The 19,432-nt window shown below is 34.9% G+C and overlaps 1 protein-coding gene and 1 long non-coding RNA gene across 2 annotated transcripts in view; one reads left to right on the top strand and one right to left on the bottom strand.

Annotated features, from left to right (window-relative positions):
* The window catches only part of LOC118181749 (uncharacterized), a 273,477-nt gene extending 256,982 nt beyond the window's left edge, over positions 1–16,495 (top strand). Inside the window, exons 2-3 of the long non-coding RNA XR_015041357.1 lie at positions 11,138–11,273; positions 15,755–16,495. This is a non-coding gene — a long non-coding RNA (uncharacterized LOC118181749). The remainder of the gene's footprint in view (positions 1–11,137; positions 11,274–15,754) is intronic.
* LOC118199505 (diuretic hormone receptor-like) overlaps positions 1–19,432 on the bottom strand; it is a 509,054-nt gene that overhangs the window by 202,966 nt on the left and 286,656 nt on the right. The gene's annotated exons all lie outside the window — the stretch shown is intronic.

Below are 19,432 nucleotides of genomic sequence, written 5' to 3'. Positions count from 1 at the left end.
ATTCACATACGATAGGAAGACATCCTGGCAAGTGTATAAGACCCAATTTTCTATAGTTGCGGATGCGAATGGATGGCATTCCCAAACTAAGGCCTGTCATCTCGCCGCTTCCCTGAGAGCAGACGCAGCAGATATCGTGCAGACTCTTCCCGAAAACCAGAGATTAGACTTTGAAGCTCTATCTGGCGCATTGGAGCTGCGCTTCGGAGAAAAGTGTTTAAAAGACTACAGCAGGCTAAAACTAAAATCCCGTCAGCAGAGGCCCACCGAAATACTTCAGGAGCTCGCCACGGATGTTGAAAGGCTGTCACATCACGCCTTTTCGGAGTGCCCGACAGAAACAAGAGAAATCCTGTCGCTGCAATATTTTATCGATGGCATCCGGGACCCTGAAATACAGAAAGAATTGCAAATGGCGGATGTGAAGGATATAAAAAGTACTCTGCTGTACGCCATGAAATTCGAGGCAGCCCAGCAAGCAACTCATAGAGACCGCTACCCAGTCAGAGCTATGCGAGTCCACGAGCCAGTGGATCAAATGATGGCTCGTTTAGATGATTTAACTAGAGAAGTCAATGCTTTGATAAGGAGTAGGAGTGAGAACAAAGTGGCTCTAAGGTGTTAGAAATGTGGTATTGAAGGGCATATACGACGGCAATGAAGAACACCCCAAGGCACGCATAATAAAACGGAAGATTTGACAAGACCAGTGAATGCCTTGAGACGGAATATTGGTAAGAAGAAACCAACTCTAAAGTACTGTAACTGCGGTGTTGAAGGCCACATACGAAGGAACTGCAGAACACCCCAGATCACGGAAAATAAGAGAGGCGGGTTAAATAGACAATTAAATGCCATGGGACAGAAAAGGTTGACAAGAAACCAAAGTGCTGGAAGTGTGGAACTGAAGGCCACGTACGAAAGAATTGCAGAACACCCTGGGGTACGGAAATAAAGACCATTTCTCAGCAACGACGCAGGAAACAAATTAATGACCATATCAAGGAACGGAGGTTGCCAGATAATGAAAAACTTGTTTTAAAGCACTCACCGATTTCTAGAGTGAGTGGCAACAGTAAGGGACTGTCCATCAATAGGCATATCGATGGAATTCCTTGCAATATGATCATTGACACAGGAGCTAATGTTACCATCATTAGAAAAGATTTAGCTGAACAGTTTAAAGATAAACTTATTTGGACGCCATCCTCTGTTACGCTTCAGACTGCGTCTGGTGACAATGTCGACATAGCTGGGAAGTTAAACGTGAACATCACGTTTGGAAATGCCGCCTACCATCACTCGGCTTATGTGGCGGATATTACAGATCCATCCATACTCGGATTGGACTTTTTAAGGAAATAGAATTTTTCCATTGACTTGAAAAACAACAAACTCCTTTCAGCATCTGATAACATGACTATCCATCCTCAACAGGGATCCTCGCCTGGAAATATCGACGCGTTGTCCGAAAGACCCAGTTCGGGAAGTTGCCGAAATCATACTAAGGTCGAAAAAAAAAAACGCAAGACTACCAGCTATTCTCCATCTCAGATGCTCTTCGGTCGAGACCTTCGTCTGCCTTGTGACCGCCTGTTTGATGGCCATACGGATGCGACTTCATCGCCTGAGGAACACATCCAAGATGTCCAGGCCCGGTTTGAAGTGATGCACCGTTCCGCACAAAAGCGAGTGAACTTGGCGACGGAGAAAGTGAAGACTAGATACAACACGAGAGCTACTGGACATAGATCCAACAAAGGAGACAAGGTGTGGTTGTGGAACGCGATTCGACGAAAAGGAGTCAGGCCTAAATTACAGTCACCTTGGGATGGTCCGCACACAGTCCTAAACAGGCTGAATGACGTTGTGGTTCGGACCCGTGAATCTTTGAACTCTAAACATAAAGTCTTTCATTATGACAGGTTAGCTCATTACTATGGCCACAGTACGTAGTGTAAATAATTGTAAACAGTGTATGACCATGGTCCCTTTTTGTTTCTAAATGTGTATTTAGTATTTGATTTGTATTTTGTATTTGATTTGTATTTAGTATTTGATTTGTTTAAGTTAGTTATTGCATTTATGTTCATTTTATTTGATATTGTAATGTAATGTTTATGCCTCAGTTGCATTTATGCCTTAGTTGTAAGTTTGGCTTCCTGTCCAGGGATTGTACTGCCCGGGACGTGCAGTCCTTGGGAAGGGCGCAGTGTTACGGATTTGGTATTTAAACAGCTAATGCTAGTAGACTTATAAATAAAATTGTTTTATTTACCGTGCAGTGCAGTGCGTGACGGATATTGAAAGAAAGCTAAGACGGAAAATTGAAAATACAAGAGCGCGTGCATGTAACATTTAATAAATATCTCATTTTGATTTCGAGAAAGTTCCAGGAAGTTCTCGCGCGCGATTCAAAAATCTTATAAAAAGGAGGAAAACCTCTCAATTCAGTCAGTCAGTGATTTTAGTTACTTAGTTTGTTGTTGTTTTAAGAGTTTGTTTAGAAAACTGCTCTTGTTGACTGTAGCGAATTCGGGGATTAGCTTTCTTTAGCTGTTTTGAATTACGTTCTCTTGAATGTTTGAGTAGTTAGAAGATAACTACTGTGATATATTGTGATACTGCACGATTATTTGAGGACATTTAAGCATATTTGTTGTAATAATAATAAATTTTGTTCATTTTTCATCGGACTTGTGCATTCATTTCGTAACGAACCCGTACGCACGCAACAATATTTTGTTCAAAACAATTGTTTGCGCTGTCCCGCTCTCATATAAGCTTTCTGTACCGCACCACACGCATAGGAAAAAATCTGTACTTGTGATTGGACATTCTTTCAGATGACGTCATTTTCTCTTGGCCACAGCCAACTGTATAATGGCCTTGAAGCGCAAAAGTCACGTGATCGAGATGGTCGATGTGTTGTTGTGGTAGTGTATGGTTGTGAATCAGTGGTGGCGGATTTTTTAGATGTATATTTTGCTATTAAGAGATTTTAAATCACTTACGCTAAGGTAAATAATATTTTTATCTATACTTTGTTTTATACTTTTTTAATTTTTAGATTTATTTGGGAAAATTTGTAGCTGTTCTCAATCCTATTCAAGTAATTTCGTTTTAACATAACATCGAATACATTAGTTTGGACGTTTCGCATAGTGTTGTTTTGAATATTTGTTTGGAATAGTACATTAGGAATTCCTTATTTTGATTATTACTTTCTAATGGCATATTTGACTTTCTGTCCCAATAAAATAAACTCTATCACCACAAACATTTCAGGTGTTACGAATTTGGTATTTAAAAAGCTAATGTTAGTTCAATTACAAATTAAATGATTTTATTTCTCGCGCAGTGCAGCGCGTGACGAATATTAAAAGAAAGCTAAGCCATAAAATTGAAATTACAAGAGCACGTGCATTAAATAAATAAATATCTCTTTTTGATTTCGAGAAAGTACTGGAAAATTCTAGCGCGTGATTTTAAAATCTTATAAAAGGAGGAAAACATCTCAGTTTGTAGTAGTTGCTTAGTTTGTTGTTGTTTAGAAAACTGCTCTTGTTGATTGTAGCGAATTCGCGGATTAGCGTTCTTTAGCTGTTTTTAATTGCGTTCTATTGGACATTTGAGTAGTTAAAAGATAACTACTGTGAGATATTGTAATACTGCATGATAATTTGAGAAAATTTAAGCATTTTTTTTGTTGTGATAATAATAAATTTTTTTTTTGTTCATTTTTCATCGGACTTGTGCATTCATTTCATAACGAACCCGTACGCACGCAACAATTTTTGGTGTCAGAAGTGGGATTTGAATGCCAATAACAAGAGCGATGGAAGAGCAATTAAGGCAGTTAATATCAGCCTTTGCCTCATTTAAAGAAGAAATTAAAGAGGAAATGAAATTGGGCCAGGAATCCGTTAAGGAAGAAATGAAATTGGGCCAGGAATCCGTTAAGGACGAAATGAAAGCCGTTCAAGCTGGTCAAGAAGAAATGAAAAGAGAAATTACTTGCATAATAGAAAATAAATTTGAAGCTATGGAAGGCAGAATTGACGCAGTTGAAAATAAAGTTGGCCATATTGAAGAAAAAGTTTCTTCCGTAAAAGATCATATTGAAGAAAGAGTTTCTTCGGTGAAAGAAGAAATAGAAGAAAGAGTTTCTTCTGTAAAAGAACATATAGAAGGGAGAGTTTCTGCTGTGGAGGAACGAATTGAAGGAAGAGTTTGTGCCGTCCAACACCAAATCGAACAACAAATTGATGAGAGAGTTTCTGCAGTTGCCAAAGAAATGGATACTTTAAAGAAATTCGTAACGTCGGCAGGGAGCAGGAGTGATGATTTTAAATTCTTACCAATGCCTGCTCGTCCACCTCTGAAGCTATCCACGTATGATGGGAAGACCTCCTGGCAGGTGTATAAGACACAATTTTCTATCGTGGCGGATGCGAATGGATGGGATTCCCAAGCTAAGGCCTGTCATCTCGCCGCTTCTCTAAGAGCCGACGCAGCGGATATCCTTCAGACTCTTCCCGAAAACAAAAGGTTAGATTTCGAAGCTCTATCCGGCGCTTTGGAGCTGCGCTTCGGCGAGAAATGTTTAAAAGACTACAGCAGGCTCGAATTAAAATCTCGTCAACAGCAGCCTACCGAAACACTTCAGGAGCTCGCCGCGGATGTTGAAAGGCTGTCCCATCTCGCCTTTTCGGAATGCCCGACAGAAACAAGGGAAATCCTGTCCTTACAATACTTTATCGACGGCATCCGAGATACTGAAATACAGAAAGCTCTTCGAATGGCAGATGTAAAGGACATAAAAAGCGCTCTGTTGTACGCCATGAAGTTCGAGGCAGCCCAGCAAGCAACTAGTAGAGATCGCTACCCAGTTAGAGCTGTGCGAGTCCATGAGCCAGTGGATCAACTGATGGCTCGTTTAGATGATTTAGCAAGACAAGTCGAAGATTTGATACGGAGTAGGAGCGAGAAGAAAGTGGCTCTAAGGTGTTGGAGATGTGGTAGTGAAGGTCACCTAAGACGGAATTGCAGAACACCCCAGGGTACGGAATATAAAGCAGATGATTTTACCAGACAAGTCAGTGGCTTGAGACGGAACAGAAGTGAAAAGAAACTAATTCTAAAGTGCTGGAACTGCGGAGTTGAAGGCCACATACGAAGAAACTGCAGAACACCCCGAGGTACGGAAAATAAGACCATTTCCCAGCAACAACGCAGTAAACAAATTAGTGACCATATCGAGGAACGGAGGTTGCCAGATAGTGAAAAACCTTGTTTTAAAGCTCTTAAAATTTATACAGTGAGTGGCAACAATAACGGACTGTCCATCAATGGGAATATCGATGGAGTTCCTTGCAGTATGATCATTGACACAGGAGCTAATGTTACCATCATTAGGAAAGATTTAGCTGAACAATTTAAAGATAAACTTATTTGGACGCCATCCTGTGTTACCCTTCAGACTGCGAAAGGTGACAAGATCGACATAACTGGGAAGTTAAACGTAAACATCACGTTTGGAAGTGCCGCCTACCATCACACGGCATATGTGGCGGATATTACAGATCCATGCATACTCGGATTGGACTTTTTAAGGAAATACAATTTTTCCTTAGACTTGAAAAACAACAAACTGCTTTCAGGATCTAAAGACATGACTATCCATCCTAAGAAGGGATCCTCACCTGGAAATGCCGACGCTTTGTCCGAAAGAACCAGCTCGAGAAACAGCCGAAATCATGCTAGGGTCGAAAAGAAACACCAGACTACCAGCTATTCTCCATCTCAGATGCTCTTCGGTCGAGACCTTCGTCTGCCTTGTGACCGCCTGTTTCATCGCCGTACGGATGCGCCTTCATCGCCTGAGGAACACATCCAAGATGTCAAGGCCCGTTTTGAAGTGATGCACCCGTTCCGCACGAAAGCGAGTGAACTTGGCGACGGAGAAAGTGAAGACTAGATACAACACGAGAGCTGCTGGACATAGATCCAACGAAGGAGACAAGGTGTGGTTGTGGAACCCGATTCGACGAAAAGGAGTCAGGCCTGATTTACAGTCACCTTGGGATGGTTCGCACACAATCCTAAACAGGCTAAATGACGTCATGGTTCGGATCCGTGAGTCTTCGAACTCTTACGACAGGTTAGCTCATTACTATGGCCATAGTACATAATGTAAATAATTGTAAATAGTATAAGACCATGGTCCATTTTGTTTTTAAATGTGTATTTGATTTGTTTTATGTATTGCATTTATTGTTCATGTTGTTTATTATTGTAATGTAATGCTTATTAATGCATTTATGCCACAGTTGTAAGTTTAGCTTCCTGTCCAGGGATTGTACTGCCCGGGACGTGCAGTCCTTGGGAAGGGGGCAGTGTTACGAATTTGGTATTTAAAAAGCTAATGTTAGTTCAATTACAAATTAAATGATTTTATTTCTCGCGCAGTGCAGCGCGTGACGAATATTAAAAGAAAGCTAAGCCATAAAATTGAAATTACAAGAGCACGTGCATTAAATAAATAAATATCTCTTTTTGATTTCGAGAAAGTACTGGAAAATTCTAGCGCGTGATTTTAAAATCTTATAAAAGGAGGAAAACATCTCAGTTTGTAGTAGTTGCTTAGTTTGTTGTTGTTTAGAAAACTGCTCTTGTTGATTGTAGCGAATTCGCGGATTAGCGTTCTTTAGCTGTTTTTAATTGCGTTCTATTGGACATTTGAGTAGTTAAAAGATAACTACTGTGAGATATTGTAATACTGCATGATAATTTGAGAAAATTTAAGCATTTTTTTTGTAATTGAACTAACATTAGCTTTTTAAGTACCAAATTCGTAACACAGGCATTAATAACAACTATAGATGCATTCATTCAATTGATTCCATGTTTGTTTCAATAGTATGAAGCTGAATACATATTGTTAGGAAAATTTCAAACTGATGTTCCTGAATCACGTTTTGAAATGTATCGGCAAATGTCAGGTTCAGATTATTAAATAAATGACCTACAATTATTAGAAAATGAGAAGAAGCTTCGTTTTATAATTTCATCATCAAATATGAATGTCTCTTTTACCAGATTATGATAAGGATTCTATCTTTACTTTTGCGAATATTAATTGATTATTCAAATTTACTTATTAATGATTTTTTTATAGAAAATGTTTTTTCTGATATTTTAGCAGTGCTAGTTTATGTTTCAGGTTATGATGCCATGAAAAAATTAAGGGTGATAAAATGCAATATTTGCCAGGACTTGTTGCAAAGTATTCATTCAGTAGATACAGCAGATGATATTTTTGGTTTTCTTAAAGAATTAGATAAGGGGGAAATTAAAAATTTTCCATCTGAAGTTACTCTATTAAAATCTTCAATTGGATATTTCTTATTTGGTGAAATTCTTAAAAACATGGAAAACGCATTTCTTATGTCAGGAAAGCAAATGGATATTTTATATAAGTTATCTTGCATACGGTTAGTACACTATACAGTTACTTTACATAATTTAACAGATTCTTGCACTTGTGGAATGACTTTACAAACTCGGTTAGAAAATATGTTTGATAACTTGTAAAATAATGTTAAATAATTATACAAAATATAAAAATGACAAAATTAATATAAAATGTTCATATAAAAATGTTAAAAAATTTAATTAACTTCAGTTAAAAACTCAATTGTTTATTTTGATTTATGCTTTGTTTCTGCATAGATTATGTATAATATGTAGCATGTATGTATATGGTACATCTCCAAGTTTTATGAATTTAATTTTAATAGTGGTATAGGCCTGTAATTTGGGGAAATCACTTTAAAAAAAACCAAGCCTAATCACTTATCTCTTGGATGCTTTGGAAAAAGTGATTCAACATAAAATTGGAACTGGTACAAATAGATGGCTATCCTTTTTTATGAATGCAATTAGCATTTGGATCTTTGAAATTATCTTGAAAGATTTATTTATAGTATAACGTGCATGTAATTTCATTTTTATATTCAAATTTTCTAGCATTTAAGGAATTTTAATTCATTTTCCTGTTTTGATAAAATTGAGATATGCAGATTTTATTAGTGAATGGAGTGAAGAGAGATGACTATGGGTATTTGACTTTTAAAAATTTATATAGCTGATGCAATGGTAGCGGCATGGAGTTTTACAAAATAATTCTTCCCTTAATATTTATTTTACTAGTATGAAGATCTAAAATTTGCATCCATAAATCTATTGAATTCCCCCCTTATGTGGATTTTATATTATTTTGGCAATAAATTTGATTCAGATTACATAAATGAATTTCATTTATATCAAAATTACATAAATAAAGTTCGCATGAGGTGATTCTCAATGATACTTTTAGTTACATAAACGAAGTACAAATTGTTTAAAAAATTATTGAAGATATGCATTTTTACCGCCTGTAAAAAAATTGCACTATGAAAAATTTAATGTTAATCATACGACCTACTCACGTTTATTAATTTTACTTATATTTATTTTAATACAAACTACTATTTTCGGTAAAGTTTAACTCCGGGATTATGCTAAAGAGAAAGAAATCGACTATTTCGATCACGTGACCTTCCGAAACTGATTTCGCTTCAAGGCCATGATACAGTCGGATGTGCTCTTGGCGTAATGACGTTTAGGCGGGGTTCTAATGATTTTCTTTTGTTGAATAACGCGCATCAGTGACACAGAAGAGTGAAAATTATCGTTTGTTTCCTTCGAAACGAAAACATTTAGCTGCAGCGTTCTGCAGATGGATTCCTGTTGTAACCTGCTTCTCTGACAAATACTATTTTTTTGCAAAAATACAAAACATGTTACACATTAAAAAATGGGCAATATTCATAAAGTAATATTATTCAATTTAAAATATGTACTTCTATTTCTCTGTTCGAAATTCATATTAGTCTAACTTCAAAAATAAATTTTACTTTTTAAGACTGATTATAAATATTGTGAATTTATTGTGTACTTGTGTAATGTTAGCTCCCAACGTCGTTTTGGATATTTCCGAAAACTGACTTGTCGCATGCTTTCGCAGATTGCATCAGGAGACAATAAAGATATAATGAATATGAAATAATTAATTAATAATCACAACACCTATAATATGAATGGTTTTTAATTAAGAATACATTTATTAAAAAATCTCTGAACTTAATACACATTTACGGATTTAGCACAAGAAGAAATAATACTTTTCCTCTCTACGGAAAAAAATCACTACATGTTTTATATCAAATTCACAACACTACAGTGTTGTAAAAATTAAAATCTCGTAGCAGCAAAAATACAAGGCTCGTAATCTTTTCGGTACTGTTACCAAAATGTAAACAAACGGTATGGAAGTTTATCCTCGAGACCAAGCAAAGTCAAGGCGTTCCTAAGCAATGAGGAAATAATGCAATCGGATTAATCACGAGGAGGAATTTTTCCCTATATGCGTCCCGCTCTCTTTTATTTATTTATTTATTTTTGGTCTCTGCTCTTGGATCGCCTCTTTTTTGTTCACCTCTCTTTGCTTTCTTTCGATTTGCTGTGGCAACATGCTACTGCCCGCTGCCTTCAAAATATATATATTTTTCACGTTTATGTGATAAAAAATATTTTTTAAGAACAAGGCACTTTAGCGCCGATTTGATTTGTGTTGTATTAAATGAAAATATATGTTAACCACTATTGAAAAGGAAACAATTGAATTCGGCCACGTCTACAAACTTCTGGCTTATGTATCTGTTATGTATTAATTGTTATTATTTTCAAGCTAGCAGTTTTGCTTACTTAATTCAGTTTTGATCAGTAATTGAAGTTATTCATTTTTGCATTGTTGTTTAAAGTTGGTTGTAAGTTTAAACTGCAACTTTTTTAACTTTAAATTTAGGTCTGGTTGCTTTAAAAGTTTGTGTTGAAGTTGTTTAATTTTTAATTTGAGTTTAGGGACTTAAGTTTACTTGGTTTTCGTCCTTTTGTTTTGACCCCTAATGTTGTTTAACTTTTAACTTTAATTATTTTAAAGCCTTGTTGCTACACTTTTGGTGTGTTAATTTTTTTTTAATTTAACTTAATTTTTACCCCTCTTTTTATTAAAGTTATCGAATACATATTTTCTGACTGGTAGTAAGGTAAATCAAAAGTAATTGAAACTCAATCTGGATAATGAGTGTGTATACTTAATTTTCTACTGAAGAAACAATTTATATTGTGCTGACATTTTGTAATGAATTTAATTGTTATGTAATAGTTTAATTTTAATGTCCTAAATTCGTTTATTGTGTTGAATAAACGAATAACTATTGATTGGTTCTGAAAAATGTTCTCATCCAAACCGTCCACATGGAATTCATTCTCAGAATCCCTTATCTAGGGAATACTGCACCCCGAAATTCTTTCGCCTAAGCGTTTGAACACATGTATGATGTATCCACCACATGTTCTGATGACCGTGCCACGTGCAGTATTTTGCATAAACGGGACCCCGGTTGCTGTGACATCTCTGGCGGGAAGATGTTCTACAGAGAGTTTATTTATGAGAGTGAAAAGTTGTTGGATAGGAAGCTTGCAATGTTGGAGTTGCGCCTCGAGACGAGGCTAGTTTCTCCCGTTTTCCATCAGCAGAGTGGCCTTGGAGGCCGAATGGTTGAACCGCGCTAGTTGGCGTCTTCTGGTAGTCGGGAAACCCTTTCCCGTGAAGATTTATCTGTTTGGTTTGCTGTGCATGGCGTTCTTCCGATCATCATACTTCAACAATTTTTTCAAAAGCGCGCCAGGTATCGAAGTGGCTGCGCAGTGGATGACGAAAGAGGGACACGGAGAAAAGAAATTTCATGAGACGCTCGCAGAAAAAAAAATAACAAAAGAGATGTCAACTTTACCGTTCAGCGTGGAGGGCAGCCGCTTCGAAGACGAGGAGGAGAAGAACGTTTAAATAACCTGCACCAAAAAAAGGCGTCCTGCATCTATAATTCTTGCTGAATTCCTGATTCAATAATAGTCTGTGGTGGGAAGATTTGTGTCCTACCGGTTGGAAGTTGCAAAAGGAGGGAAGCCTGGCCTCCGAAACAATAGCCTTTGATTAATTTTATCTCTTACATTTTTCTTCTTCTTACAGATGATTTTCCGGACGTATAGTAATTATTCCCTGAGACAATATTGTATCCTGTCATTGTTTTCACTATCAAGTAATCCGCAAATTGGTATGATGGAGTCCATCCGGGAACAGTGAAATGTTATATATGTTAAAGAAGGTATGTTAACGTCTTCCGTTGTTTCTTCAGATATTTAGATGACCAGTCACCACCAATTTAAAATGTAACTTGTATTCTTAATCGTATCACCATAAATAAACGTTAGTTTGATTTTACTTACCTTGTATTGTAATTAATTTTAATTAACTTTGCACTGGACCATAGTAATTGAACCGGTTACTGCCGAACAATATGTCACACAATGCAAACACCTTTTTGAAATTTAGAATTGCTTTATTGTTTATGTTTCACTGATCATTACTCGAATTGTTAATTAATGTGAATGATACAGTATTGGTTAAGAAAAATGTTTACTTATATTATGAAATATTTTATTCTATTACAAACCGTATATTCTTCTTTAAAAAATAATAAGATTCAGCATGAAATTATATTAAGTTAACATTCCTAAACTCAAAGTTAATGAAATTTTAGAAAAAGAAAGAATTCAGCATGAAATTATATTAAGTAAACATTTAATGCATGAGATTTATATGTATCTCCTATTCACACAATTACCTACTACAATATAGGTATTAACATGAATTTTCAATTGCACAGTAATGATATTTGGTAGTACCCATTGAAATATCTTATGTTATATTGTTCTATACTTAATATAGAACACATCCAAGCCAAGTTATTACAACGAGCTTCTTACCATTTCACTGCATATATATATATTAACTAGCAATTTAGAAAATTAATGATATTGCAAATTATAAATCGAGTTTATAAATCATATCGTAGCAGCATTATGTGCACGAAATGTTTTTTAAGTTCTTATTACATATAGTTTTTCCAGTTAACTAAACCGTAACATTCAAAAGGTTTGTTCGTGGATTCAGACAGGGAACTCATGCAACCAAAGGCAACACATATATGAAAGACACTGAAGTTCTCAAAATTGAGTATACAGATAAAAAGGTTTCTTAAAATACCACCGAGGTAACAAATCATCAGTCATTTTGGGATCTGAACATTGCATGCGTTTGGTTTAGGATTTATTTTGATATCTTACGTAAATATTATTATTGTCCTTCATATGAAGGTTCCATAATCCATAAAAAAAGAAGTACCTGATATTAAAAAAAAATTATTAGCTGTATTAGCTCAGCAAATGCTTTCAGCTACGTATTTTTGAATGCCAAGATGTTCTGAGTTATTTTATAGATTCTCAATAATATTATAGTAGATGTGCTTATTATGGAGGAAGTAATAATGAAAATTTCGACCAAAACGAATGACTGTGTTTCTGAAATCCAGAATTTTTATGAACTTTCACTCAGCTAAGAAACCTACAAAAGTCAAATTTAGCATTACTTAAGATATTAAATTCTGATCTTTACTTTAAAGCATATTAATTTAGTTTCTTCTAGTTATGATTCCTTCTAATTTTCTGTACTACAGATACATTTGCTAGATTGTACTTAAAAAGGCAATTTTATCCTTAAATATTTCGTATTTAATGATTTGAGAACTAACAGTTATGATACAGTTTGTTATATTTTACGTTCTTTGTGAAATGTTTTACATTATGCGAACTCAAATAACTAAGCAAAAATGTTTTCGAAAATATTTTATTCTATTACAAACCGTAGATTCTTCTTTAAAAAATAATAAGATTATAAATCCTAATTAAAAAAACAATCAAAACATATAATTTGTTGAATCTTTGATTAACTATATTGACCTTCCTTAGTCAACTTGTAACTAATTTGGTGACAAGTACGCATAAAATGTGAAGAATATTGGGTACTTGCGTATTAACGCCACCGCAGCAGAAGTTGCGCTGATGCGCCAATAAAGAGTCTGGTGCGCCAATAAATGTTTTGGAAAATAAACCAAACAAGAAGGTAGGTGAACCAGATTTGTTGTTGAGTATTACCGAAATAATGGGTGTTTGGTGGTATATATATGTAGAGAAACAAAAGATTCGTTTGTTGTCACTGTTCCTAATAGAACTCTCTCTACTCTTCTTAATAAAATTATTGAAAACATTGCAGATGATAGCACAATTTATTCTAAATAGAAGAGAAAAAGAAAGATTCCTACATGCTAAAGTTAATCATAAATACAATTTTATTGATCTTGATACAGTAGTTCATACACAAACAGTTGACAGAATGTGGGGCAGTGTTAAATGGAGGAACAAGAGACATAGGGGGACAGAAATACATCATTTAGAATCTTATTTAGCAAAGTTCATATGGCAGCAACATCAGGTCAAAGAAAATAGAGACTGTTTTGAATCTATGCTAAACTCTATATCGGCCCATTTTCCCCAGAAATCCGATTGATTACTTTGATTTTAAATAAAGTGTTTTGATTTTAAGTAAAGTTGTTTTAATTTATGATTTGTCGCAAAAATTTTAGGTGTAGATTGGCAATACTTAAAATCCGCCAAATCTGCAGCTGCGGTTGCGTTAATACGTAAGTACCGGATAGGGATATGGGCGGATCCTGTAGATTCTTATAATCAAATGATGATCACGATCAAAAATATTATAAAATGAAGAAATTCATATTATCAAATGAAGATTCTTAGAAATGAATTATAATTTAAACTGAACATAAAATGAAAAATGAGTTTAATATTTTCACAGATAATTATGAAGCAAATAGGATAAATATATTATTCCTCAGGTCAAAAGAAGTCATTAGACAAATCGTGACATTTATCATGACTTCAAAACTACTGTTATGAATAAGGATTTCTGAGCCTTATCTATTAAATATTGAAAGAGCAAAATAAGTAACTATTACTGCAATGGGGAGAAGTAAGTTGACATTTCAGTGTATATTATTTGTGATGATTTACATTAGCGAAAACTGTGATATATTTATTATCTCGTATGTCATCAGCGATGGAGTTGGACTTTTTATTGAAAACACTCGCTTTTACTTCCAGTTTCATTATTTACATGATTATCTGTATTTAAATGCAAAATTAAACGTTACTGTCGTATGTTCTTTATAATTAGGTGAGTTGCACTTAACTGACTTCAAACTGATCCTAAACTCAAAGTTAATGAAATTTTAGAAAAAGAAAGAATTCAGCATGGAATTATATTAAGCAAACATTTAATGCATGCGATTTGTATATCTCAGATAATATGCTTATGGCAAAATCTACTCATTTTACCTATAAACGATTTCAGTTGCGGTTATTATCATAAAATACACGGTGCTCTTAAGACACCAGAGTAAACAATTATCCGTAGCTCACTTTCGTAGCTAACATTCGTAGCTCACTATCCCGCCCGAATGATTACAGCCATTGAGACAATCACGAATTGAATTCCAGAAGATTTAGAGGAATCATGTTGGATTGATTTTCTATTTGGAATAGTTACTTCCGCAGAATAACTAGCGGATTAAGTTAAAATCGCCTGCAGTTATTGTTATCTACGAGGGGCTTGTGACTGCTAATCGGCTTTAAGGGATTCGCTGTGTGTTGTTTGGATTTCAAGGGAAAATGACTTAATAAAGAAAGATTACTTATAAATCTTTTCCTGGTACTTATAAATTGGCAATCTTGGATACCATTTGGCAGAAAGCTGTGTTGTTATTTTGAAAATCGAGGCCCATTTCCTTTTTTAAATTCATTAAAACTAGCGGCATCCAGAAGGATTTAGCATTCAAATAGTAGGGAAAAGCAGCAGGGTAATATTTTATATATTATTAAATAAAAAGTTATGAAAAATCTTAGATCGAGTTTTTAATATGAATACAAAAATTATTGTTGGGTTCATAATAGATTGAATGCACAAGTCCAATAAAATGTTAATACAGTTTATTCTTATCAAAAGAAATATAACAGGTTGCTGGAATTTTCTTCAGAGATATTCGTACAGGTGTTCAAATTATCACGTAATTATAATCATTAGTTATCCCTGAAACTACTAAATCGTTAAACAGAACACAGTTCTCAGCGCAGAGAAAGCTAATACGATCAATATTAACAACAGCAGCTAACTAAACAACAACTGAGCTGAGGAGCTATCTCTCTCCGGTTTTTAAATCTTTCAATCGGTCGCGAGAGAGTTCAAGTAACTTCTTTGCTTTTCGAGATTTCTGGAAAACAACAAGAGGATGGAATTACGGTTATAACTAACACAGTACGCAATTACATTTATTCAATTTCAATATGCATAAAAGAGATATCCATTTATTCAATGATAAATGCACGTGCTCATATATATATATATATATTACTTTTTCGGCGTAGCTTTCTTTTAAAATTTTTCACGCGCTGCATTGCACGGGGAAATGAAACAATTCTAATTATAGTTCTCCTAAAACTAGCAATTTAAATGCAAAATTCGTAATATTATATAAATTATTGTTACCGAATTACTATTAAATATTTATGTTATTGCATACTCTGGTGTTAAATTATATTAAATTCCTTGCAGACTGATTCTTCTACATATAATAAATAATAAAAGATGCCATATATGTTATTTTTTTCATTTCAGATTTTAAGAGCTTTCATTGAAATCAAGCTTTTAATCCTAACAAGAATTTATTTCACATACGTATGCTTTTTATTTTCAAGGCAATGAAATGCCTTAGTTATAACATCAGTAACATGCAAACCGATATTTTAAAGGTAATATAATTTGGAAAGGATAATCTGAAATCCAGCGAAGTCGACTTTATACCTATGATACTGAATTTATCAGGCTTCAACAGCCTCTCCAAGGGCAATGTAAAAGTTGAGATAACAGGTACCTCACAGAATACCAGCAGCCTATAAGGAATTCCGAGTGCCAGCTTGTTTGGTGTTGCTGTCATGGCATTGCAACATGCTCATATTTAGTCGAAAATTATCAAGCAATGTAAGTGGGCCCAATATGACGCTCCAAAGCGTACCAGAGAGTGATTATCTCCACGTGACCTTATTCCTCACACCTTCAGATTACCTTCGTATCCACGCACGATAATGCTGTGTGTCTGGTGTATTAGTTGCCAAGTAATGCATTACAACCTACTAATATCAAGCATATCACCACCGAAGACCTGTACTCACAGCAGACGCAACGAATAGAACATGCATTGCAACAGAACAAGACAGCGATGGCACGCGTGCCACAGTCGGCACGCAGAGGCTCATCAGCCGTGACGCGACTAAAATATTACTTCCTTAATCAATAATCTCAATGAAATTATACTGTGTAATTTAAATAAAGTCTGTTCTTGAACGTTTCACTTACTTACTTATTTTTACTTAGGCTTACTTTTCATTTACTTACTTACGGCACTTTAACACCAACCACGAGATTATTGCCGAACTTGATGAAGCTGAACGGAAGCTGTATATTGAAGGGAAACTTAAGAATTATAATTACCAGAAAATTGTTTTTTGCAATTAGCTTTCTAGAAAAACCCTTCTAACAATAGCCAGCTTTCAGATTTCACTGTGCCTGGCAAAACATAGTAAATCGCTCTTAGATGGGGATTTAGTCAAAAAGGTTTTGGGAACGCCGGTACCCCCCAAAAAGGTTCGCCACCACTGGACTATACGAGCAAGCACGAATAGAGTTATCATTCAGCTACATGTCTGGGAGGCACTAAGCTCGGATCCAGCGAACAAAGACACGTGGTCCTTGCCCTGGACAAGCACCTTCATGGGAAATACTTCGGTAATGACGAATATCTTCAGGGCGCACTCACAGGTTCATTGTGTCCAGGACCCCTCAGTTTTATTTACAGCGCGTTTATCAGCTGCGTGGACGTTGGCAAAGGATGCTAGATGATTCACAGAGATTATTTCAAGATTTAATGCAAAGTACCATTGTCTGTCTGTTTCTGACAATCACGGACGGCGAGACCGTTTTTGCTTTTCCTTTAGCAGTAGGAAGTGGTTGTGGAATTATTTAAGTAGAAAAATACGTAATATAGCTAATTTTATGTTTAGCGTATGCTTGTTTGAATTTCATTCAATGCTTACGGCGACTTGTTAAGTCCGCGAATGTTTTTCTGTTAATTTGCCTGTGAATCTTTAACTTCATGCGATAGATCTGCATTCATAAAGCAGAATAATATATATATACATTTTACTTTCAGCTCATATTCTAAAGTTTTCAAATTCGTTTGATATATTCACACTCTGTAATTAGTATTTAAGTTCTTTTTAATTATTCCAAATTCGAAAATTGATTTTCACTGTATTTACAGGGAAAAAATGCAAATATGCAAAGTTTCACATTTCAGATTAATGTACTTCAAAATTCAACTGTGTAAGTCTTAACGGTACCAGAAGTTACACTTGAAAGGTTAAGCTACTCTTTGCCTCTTAAAGATAAACATTCTTCAGCTATAGGGTTGTAAACTTGCAAATGTAGCGTCTTGTTTTCTATAGCGCTAAAGATTAATTCATTAATTAAAAAAATAAAACCTTCACTAATTGAGAGATAAAAAAATACAAATGTGATTTTCACACAAAAGAATTTTTAATAAAATCAAAAAACTTATTATGAAGAATTATTCTAGAAAGCATATTAAAGAAAAGATTTCTATATTTTTTAAGCTTTACATCCTTCCTTTAAATTCTGTCAGATTATATGTTAAAGAGGTCTCTGCGTTTATTATGCATTTTAGGTTAATGTAACACAATTCTACTTTCAAAGGAGCACGTATAACGAGATCCATTCTCCACAGATGTAAACAAGAAACTCTTTGCTGCTTGCGGCTTCTCCAGAACGTGGACCATTTTTACTGTCAGACCCACAAATAAATTCAGAGAGCGTTCCAGTGTGGGCTAATGCTATTAAATCAAAGAGCTGTTCACGATGAAAATAAAAGGCATAGATTCAGGAATTGCTTTTTTCTCTCTCTAAGCGAACTAAAGGAACATTAAGTTAATGGCAACTCTCCCTCCTTTTGCTATAAATAGAGAAACGTGTTGCTACTTTCACGACTTCTTTTTTAATCTTTAACGGTAAATATAGGGAAGAGCCAGCAATATTATCTGTTTCGTGATTTTCAGAATCACTTTTATAAGTATCACAACAGTTAACGGAATTCACTGAAATGGTTACGAAAAATGTCATCTGAAATGAATTAGAAGGCCAAAATATGATGGAAATTATTAATTTTCGAAACTTAACGATATTCTCTAGTCGGAGATGGAATTGATGGAAATTTTGATGGGAAGCATTCACTAAACAATGAGTAAAGTAAGCATTCTATTTGACCAATCTTGTAATATATTTTTTCCTTTACAATATATGATATTTTGATGAAAAGTTTAGCTGAAAGCAAGATGGAGAATAAAAATAAATTTGCAGCGCATGAAAGAAGAAACATAAACTGCTGTGAACTCGTGATAGCTTCAGCTTATACTTGGCAGAATTTTTTTTAGTTTGAACTGTGAAATAAATCGAAAATATGCACAGGTACCGAGGAATGAAAACTTACAAATATAGCTTAAATAGTAAACCAGAGAATGTATAAGACTTTGAAGCTGCGATGAGAGAAAATATTTTGGGACAAAGACTGAAAGGCTAAATTATATACATTTGACACTAAAATGTTAAATCTATTCAAACTAAATTTAAATCATTCTGGTTATCAAAATCTTAAATACTGTTTTTCATTTATCTGTCATGGTTAATAAAACAATTGTAATTGTACATTTTCATACGCAAAGAAATACGCAATATGAAATTATTCATTTGTTGAATGTGTCAACGAGGTTTCAAAAGATCAGTCACAATGAGGGCATACTCGGAGGAGGAAGAAAGCGCACAATATTCGAAAATGCAAAGCAATGAATGAAATCCGAGAATCAAGAGGGGGGAACATCTGCCGTTTGAACGCAGATAGGAAACAGGATTTCAGATTTATAAATTGAAACAAGGTTCAGTACTACCAACGTATGCAGACCAATGTATAAGACGTTAAAAACTGCGCGTGCCACTCAGGCAAGCCTCAGATACATATTTGTTTTTAGTGATAAAGTCTTCGACCATCACTGCAACTGTAATGAATGAATTAAGTCCACATATGCTGCTTAGCTTCCTGGCGTGAGCAGCCTCTAATGTAATAATTCGAAAAGATGCTAATAGAAAAGCACTTACTGGTTCTGTTGATTTAATGAATAAATTAGGAGACAAGCATGATACAAATCCATTTCAGAAGATGTTTTACTT

This window comes from Stegodyphus dumicola, chromosome 5 (genome assembly GCF_044657685.1).
Source record: "Stegodyphus dumicola isolate Sdum_Otavi_A_Nest chromosome 5, ASM4465768v1".
NCBI lineage: Eukaryota > Metazoa > Arthropoda > Arachnida > Araneae > Eresidae > Stegodyphus > Stegodyphus dumicola.
This window is presented reverse-complemented; position numbering and strand designations above follow the sequence as displayed.